The 8,253-nt window shown below is 37.5% G+C and overlaps 1 protein-coding gene across 1 annotated transcript in view; it reads left to right on the top strand.

Moving 5' to 3' along the window:
- Positions 1 to 652: 652 nt before the first annotated feature.
- Positions 653 to 8,253, top strand: part of LOC113471480 — a 16,542-nt gene continuing 8,941 nt past the window's right edge. Inside the window, exon 1 of the mRNA XM_026830664.1 lies at positions 653 to 717. The gene's annotated coding sequence lies outside the window, so the exon portion shown is untranslated. The remainder of the gene's footprint in view (positions 718 to 8,253) is intronic.

Here is an 8,253-nt window from a genome sequence, read left to right as displayed (position 1 = left end):
TTCTCATTTCTGGAGCTCGAGGGGGGGGGCCCTCGTCCCCCCCTAAATACAGCCCTGTGTGTGGGTGGTCGGCGTGTGTGATGGGCGAGGTGGGTTTGTGTGTGGTGTGTGTGTGTGTGTGTGTGTGTATGTGCGTTTGTGTGTGTGTGGTGGTCCCGTACAAAGGACGGGTCAACCACTAGTACATAATAATATTAGTAGTTATACCAGTAGCCAGTAGCCAGGCTTAGTATACTAGGTTTACAAAATGCTCGTGTTGGAATTTGAAGAATATTGTAGCACAGGGAATAAAGTACCTAGGTAAATATTAAGTAAGGTGATAAATAGGATAAATGTGTGTGTGTAAAATAGGTTTATCAATGAGAACTTGCGGCCTGCTTGTGATCCTCCTCATTAGTCATTGCACCATGTTATACTTATTCAACGTGTCCTATGTCAAACTGAAGGACAGAATCTATACCAACAGCAACAAGTTGTCTTCAGTGTTTATGTCTCATTCTCAAGGAAACAAAATCCTCATCCATATGAATCTTCGTCGGCTTCCTTTGTATATGCTGGAGAGTGCTTGCTATCTCTATGGAAAATATCAGGGAGATCGCAAATATTTTATACCGTGGATTGCCCAGGTAATCACGAGGGAATATGCTGGAGAGTGCTTGCTATCTCTATGGAAAATATCAGGGAGATCGCAAATATTTTATACCGTGGATTGCCCAGGTAATCACGAGAGATCCTAGGATCTACCTAGATCATTATTACAACAATAAGTTAAAAAAGAAGATAGAATCAAGTTATTGGAGGAAACAGAAACAACTGAGGTCTTATCTTTCCGAAATCGAAGAGAGAAGGAAGACAGGAAAGGAGAAAGCCAACCGTTCCGAGAACGAACATTATCTGTTTATAATACAGTCCGCTGAGTCCGCCCTGAGCAGGAATTGATCCCGAGACCTAGCTCTTAGCCTTGCAGACGCGCCAACTAGGTTGGCACCACTAAGGTTTTAAGAGGTTTGACAGAGGGAACTGTAACTGCTATGGTCTTATCGTCCCGAAATCGAAGAGAGAAGGAAGACAGGACAGGAGAAAGCCAGCCGTTCCAAGAACGAACATTATCCCATCAGGATAAAATCCGCCCCGGGCGGGAATCGAACCCGCGGCCTAGCGCTTACAAGGCAGACGCACTACCAACTAAGCTAACTAGGCTGGCAGCTCTTTGACTTTAAAACCTCGCCTAAGTCAGCGCAACTGTTCTATTGATTTTCAGTCATGGCTAGGAGAAGTGACCACTTCAAATAACATATTATTATTATTATTATTATTATTATTATTATTATTATTATTATTATTATTATTATTATTATTATTATTATTATTATTATTATTATTATTATTATTATTATTATTATTATTATTATTATTATTATTATTATTATTATTATTATTATTATTATTATTATTATTATTATTATTATTATTATTATTATTATTATTATTATTATTATTATTATTATTATTATTATTATTATTATTATTATTATTATTATTATTATTATTATTATTATTATTATTATTATTTTTAACATGATACCCTCCTAATTAGAGTTTTTATTGTTTCGTAAACGTATTAAGAGCGAAATAAAATATTCTTTATCTTCTTTATTTCACATTTTATTTTCTACCGCAGAAATACACGTATGTATCAGCTGGAGTAGAAATTTGTATATTCTCAAGAGAAGCAGGCTAAATACCGAACACTCGTATGTAGGAACTAATAGTCCTAATACCACCTCACAGCTTACTGATATACAGTCAGGGCCGTATCCAGGATTTTTTCGGGGGGCGAGGGTCGAAACAGTGAGTGGATGCTCCAAAATTTGAGAATCTGGCCTGCAGTAAAGGAGAAAAATGAAGCTCGAGAGGGGGGGGGCTGTATACAGGTGAAAATTGTATTATAGGTAACTAGCAGGTTACCCGTGCTTCGCCACGAATAATAATAATAATAATAATAATAATAATAATAAGGGTTTTAAGGGTTTTAGCTGCATCTTCTTTCATTGAACAAAATGAAAGAAGATGCAGCTAAAACCCTGAAACAAAATGACGATTATGCAAATGATGAGACTGTAGATGATCCCGATATAGTACATCCTGTTCAACAACCAATGGAAAATAGCGAGCTTGATCAAAGAGTAGCTCAAGAGGAAAACGAACGTGTAAGAAATTACTTCCTAAATCTTAAATTAAAATATACAAATGTTGAACCAAAGCATAAACCTATCATACCTAAAGTTCCTGATAACAAGAAAACAAAACTGATTATGACGAATGTGAATGATTGTCTCAAACAAGAGTTTCTGAAAAGTGAAAATCTCCAGGAAACACATAACATGATTTATTGTGCTGCTCTCACAGTGTGTTTTCTCATGAATATTTCTTTACGTGAAGAACCGATCCAATCATCACACTCAACATCTCACGAGGGATCCTAGGTGCTACCTAGATCATTATTACAACAATAAGTTAAAAAAGAAGATAGAATCAAGTTATTGGAGGAAACAGAAACAACTGAGGTCTTATCTTTCCGAAATCGAAGAGAGAAGGAAGACAGGAAAGGAGAAAGCCAACCGTTCCGAGAACGAACATTATCTGTTTATAATACAGTCCGCTGAGTCCGCCCTGAGCAGGAATTGATCCCGAGACCTAGCTCTTAGCCTTGCAGACGCGCCAACTAGGTTGGCACCACTAACGTTGTTCAGGGTTTATACGCTTTTCCCAGAATGAAATTCCATGACTTTTCCAGAAAATTTCCATGACTTTTCCAGAAAATTAGGGGGCGAAGGTACCTAAAAATCAGTAAGATTACCCCTTCATATCAATGAAACATGCAATATGCAGAACGTCAAGGAATATGAGGGGGAATGTGCCGCAGGCCGTTTTTGTTATTAAGAGCTCAAATTGGCCTGGCGTACTGTCGTGCGCTCAGATCTCAGATGAGATGAATGTCATTTGTTAACATTTGTTTCAAATTACATATTTGAAACAGGTGTCATGGGTTAACATTATTTTGTTTCTAATTATTTGAACCAGGTGTAGGTATGTCATGGGTTAACGTCTTTCCTCTTTCTTTAATCGAGTTATCCTTCATTCTTTCATTTTGTTTTCTACATTCTCTTTGTGCAGAATATAAAAGCAATATTGGTTCCGTCGTTCCTTTGTTCCATTTTTGAACAAATTTATTTATTATTTGTCTCTTCTCTCTCTACCTCTTCCTTCTTTCCTATATTCCATTTCTATTGTACTTTTTTACTCTTACTCCATTTCTTTTCATATTCTCTCTCTACCTCTTCCTTCTTTCCTATATTCCATTTCTATTGTACTTTTTTACTCTTACTCCATTTCTTTTCATATAAAAAAAAAAACTTTTTTCCAATTTCCCGATCTTATCGAAATTCTTGGAAAGTTCCAAGATGAAATTTGTTAACATCCCATACATACCTACCTGAGTAATCTATTGATTCTATGTATGTATTGACAATATTGACTTGCATTTAACTTGGAAACGCTTTAACTATGTAGGTATGTACTCGTGCTTGAGTACTCACCTAAATAAAGGTTGTCCCAATAAGAACGCAAGATTGAATGCTTAATAAAGCATGGTTCTCCGTGGAAAAAATGGACTTCTTAGATGATTTGAGAAGTAAACATTATGAACATTATCCCATCAGGATAAAATCCGCCCCGGGTGGGAATCGAACCCGCGGCCTAGCGCTTACAAGGCAGACGCACTACCAACTAAGCCAACTAGGCTGGCTTAGCCACTAAGGTTAATACAGCAAATTCTCATTTCACAAACACATCATAACGACTTGACAGACTACAGAGATAATTGACATCGAAATTTTAACAAGGTAAAACTTTGCCTCGGCATAAGTTTGAGGAACTTTTCTACTGTCTGACGTCACAAAATAATTGCAGCATCAGCTTCGGAAAGTTTCTTCCCGTCATGTTAACCAGTTTCAGGTTCTACTAGTAACTAGACTACTAGAATTTCTGTAGACACTGGAATTAGAATAATTTTACAAGACTATCACGGCCAGACCTAAGTAGGTATAAGAATAATAATATGTAGGTAGTTCGTTTTTATACTGCTCGCATAGGACTGAAAAGTCCCTTGACTCCACCTCAACAGAATTCAATTCAACGGAAAACATTTGACCGAACGAATAAACAAAATTTTATTTGATATTCCTGGTTGGACGTGAAAATAGATGCGAAATCTCCAAAACCCGAACTTTCTACGATTTGTTTAACCGGTTTTTCGGCTAGATCTTGACCGCAGTACACTAATGAAGATAACAATGTTAATTGTTTTGTATTTTTCATTCGTGCACTGCGGTCAAGATCTAGGTTTCGTAATCCGGGATCAATGGTTCAATAGTAAGGTAAATTGATGTAGGAGTGATGGAAAATTATTATTTTCTTTAGAAGAGCTAATGTAGAAGGGAGGTCCCACATTGACGTTTTTTTTTTTATATCAGTACTTTTTTGTGGAGGGTAACTCTTGACGTTAATTTTTTAACACGAATTGTTTGTTTTATATAATACATATCAGTACTTTTTTGTGGAGGGTAACTCTTGACGTTAATTTTTTAACACGAATTGTTTGTTTTTTTTTTGGGGGGTAGAATATTTTAGTAAAAGAAAAATTCTCCGTCAGTAGGAATCCTGACCAGAAAGAATGCTACCGTTGCACTACGCGCTCCCTATTGGCTTTACACCTTTTAGAAAAAACGGTCGCGCTACGCGCTCCCTATTGACTTCCCACTTCTATAGAATATTGTCGCGCTACGCGCTCCCCATTAGCTTCTCGCTTTGAAAGAATACGGTCGCGCTACGCGCTCCCTATTGGCTTCGCGCTTTGATAGAATATGGTCGCGCTGCGCGCTCCCTATTGGCTTCGTACTTCGGGAGAATAAGGTCGCGCTCCGCGCTCCCTATTGGCTTTACACCTTTTAGAAAAAACGGTCGCGCTACGCGCTCCCTATTGACTTCCCACTTCTAGAGAATATGCTCGCGCTCCCCATTAGCTTCCCTATTGGCTTTGCACTTTGATAGAATATGGTCGCGCTGCGCGCTCCCTGTTGGCTTCGCACTTAGAGAGAATAAGGTCGCGCTCCGCGCTCCCTATAGAGGCCAATAAATGGATGGGTGACTTAAACATTATACAGAGTGTTTCAAAAGTCCGGGGACCCCTGAATATTTTTTGAACGGCTAAAGATGGGAAGCTGAAATTTAGGGTAGTGATTTATCTTTTCAAATACCATTTTTTGAAATAGTCGCCAAATTTTATCCGGAGCCAGGATCGATCCCAGGGGGCCCAACTTTAAAATTTTAAATGAGAACCCCCTACTTGTGATACATCATATCAAAGGTCCTAAAGAACGTAGTACTTTAGTACAAGTTTGAGCTCGATTCGACAACCAGGGACGGAGTTATGATCTATTCAAATTTTCATATTTTCATGTTCTCCCGCCAATAGGAGGAGCACCAAAAATGGAAAATTCATATCGATTGGTGATTTGTGTTGCAAATAGGTCCCACTAATGATTCATATTGAAATTAGGTCCCAAAAATAAAATTTCGAAACATCCATTTTCACCCCAGGAGGCCTTAGGGCAGAAAGTCTAAATTTCATTTTTGGGTCTGAATTTCAATATGACCCATTAGTCGAACCAATTTGAAGCACAAATCACCAATCCATATGAATTTCCCATTTTTGGTGCTTCCCCTATTGGCAGATGAACATGGAAATATGAAAAACAGAATACGCCATAACTCCGGCCCTGGTTGACGGATCGAGCTCAATCTTATACCAAAGTACTACGTTCTTTAAGACCTTTGATATGATGTATCACAAGTAGGGAGTTCTCATTTAAGATTTTAAGATGTCCGAAGATTGTAGAAAATTTTTTTTTTTTTTTTTTTTTTTTTTTTTTTTTTTTTAATTTCACCTGCGGCGCTGTTCATTCAACTTCTCTTATTATTATAATGGTCCTTATTTTTAAACTTCTCAAATAGGATTGAAAATCCCTTTACTCTAGTAGTTAGGCTACTACTATTATTGTTGTCAAATTGTAATTTTTTTTCTAGGATAAAATTCCAAATCTCGGCTTGGATTGAACCTACGCCTTCCTGCTTACCAGGCGAGCGTCTTGACCACTACACCACCTAAGCATGAAGACTTATCTTTTCATGTTAAATTTTTCAATTTTGAACAGTAAAAATTGTTCTAAAAAAAGTGTTTTGTGTGTGTGTTTTTTAGCCCCCCCCCCCAAAAAAAAAGAAAATTGTTCCGGGTAAAAATCGGAAATCCCGTTTTTATAACCCATTTTTCCGATTTGTCCCGTAAAGGCGGAAAAAAAGTTGGCAACCCTACCCAGTACCTAAATGAGAAGTATTGTATTGTGTCTCTTCTCGCTCATCTAATGAGAGGCATACTACCGAAAGGGGATGCTACAACACAGACCACAAGAGTCTAAAGTAGGTATTGTGTCTCTTCTCGCTCATCTAATGAGAGGCATACTACCGAAAGGGGATGCTACAACACAGACCACAAGAGTCTAAAGTAGAGGTTGTTTCATTGTTACGAAATAAAAACGGCGCGGCAGTAAAACAATCATCTTTTTTTTAAACAAGCTGGGTCCGTCCCTCCGGGAATTTTTTAGCCTATAGTTCTTGGGACCGAATTGGCCTCCCCCGTTTCCTCCCCCCCCCCCAAAAAAAAGTTGAAATATTGTTAAAAATTAAAACTCTTTTTAACTTCATCCAAGACATTACAGGTATACGGGACCCAACTGGCAGTAAGCCCGGGGCACAAACCCAATTGGTTATAGTTGGACCCTCAAATCCCTAGGACCCTCGCAAATTTTGAGTACTTCCCACAAAATTCTTTAGCATAATCAAGGGCGGCATGTAAGATTTGAATTTCCTAGAAGTTCCTTGGTTAAACCGTAAAAAATAGTTACTAGTAGTTCTGTGAACTGTAGACATCACTCAGACTCTTTTGCTCTCACTGAGACGAAGCGAAGCTACCAATAAAATAATGAATGTAATAAAATATGTCTTAGGTAATAAAAAAGGGAAGAGAACAGGTTTTATTTAAAATCACACAAAAGATTCAAAGAATGGTTGACCTTTTTTAAAACAATTAGATTTACCAAGAATTGGGGTCTCTTGACAGAATACAATGTTTTATGACTTTATGAGTTTTACGAAAGAGTCACCTATTGGACTGAAACGTGGAGAATCCCCCTCAGTTCTGGCCCCGCTCACTTCTGGGACCCAAATTTCAATGATCGACGTGCCTTGATTCAAGGAACATAATTATGTACCTAGTACCTACCAAATTTCATCAAAATCAGAGCAGGCAATCCCAAGTTATGGCGGAACACACAAACATCTAAACAACCAAATGCAAAACGGTCGTTTTAAAACATAGACCTCACTGTACATACCTAGTGATTAATCTAAGAGGGTATCATGTACGCATTCATGGGTGCATGGTTTGTAGCATATCATATTATAATGCATGTTATGGACTGTGTACTTGTGTATGTGTGCATGTGCATTTACATTTCATATTATTAGTAAATGGGTAGGTACCTATAGTCCTTGTGATCTTGGTCGGGCCACGGCCTGACTGGGGTTACAGGTATCCTGTGCTTTTTGCTTTTTGGTAGGAAACATTATTGAGGTGTCATCATGATTTTGAAATTTTTGGGTTCATCGCGGCGCGGCCCTTCTCCACCTTGTCACCTTTCAAATCGTCCGGTGTTAAAATAAAAGAGTACTAGAAAAAACCCAATATGGATGCGGCTTGCTATCATATATCATAATCATCATAATTTTAACGAAGTAAATAATATAAACATGTATTTTTAATGTATCATGTTGTTTATCTAATATTATAATGTTTGAACGGTAGATACTATCAACGAGCACCAGACCGCGTATGCGGTTATTCCCTTGACCCTGTCAGACTGGTGTGTGTTCTCCTTGCTAAAATCGTGTTGGGGGTTTGATTTTACGGTTCCTCTTGAACCGTAAAACTAGGCTACCTCCCCTCGAACGTAATTAATTATTGTCTTTTTTATAGTTTACTCGTTTTTTGTTTTTTAGTCTTTATTTTTATTTTGTTTAATTTATTATTTATTATATACTTTATTTTAGTTTATTATTATTTATTTTATTTTATTC

This window comes from Diaphorina citri, unplaced genomic scaffold (genome assembly GCF_000475195.1).
Source record: "Diaphorina citri unplaced genomic scaffold, Diaci psyllid genome assembly version 1.1 scaffold2497, whole genome shotgun sequence".
NCBI classification, from domain to species: Eukaryota; Metazoa; Arthropoda; class Insecta; order Hemiptera; family Psyllidae; genus Diaphorina; species Diaphorina citri.
The sequence above is the reverse complement of the archived record's forward strand: the minus strand, read 5'-3'. Positions and strand labels throughout refer to the sequence as shown.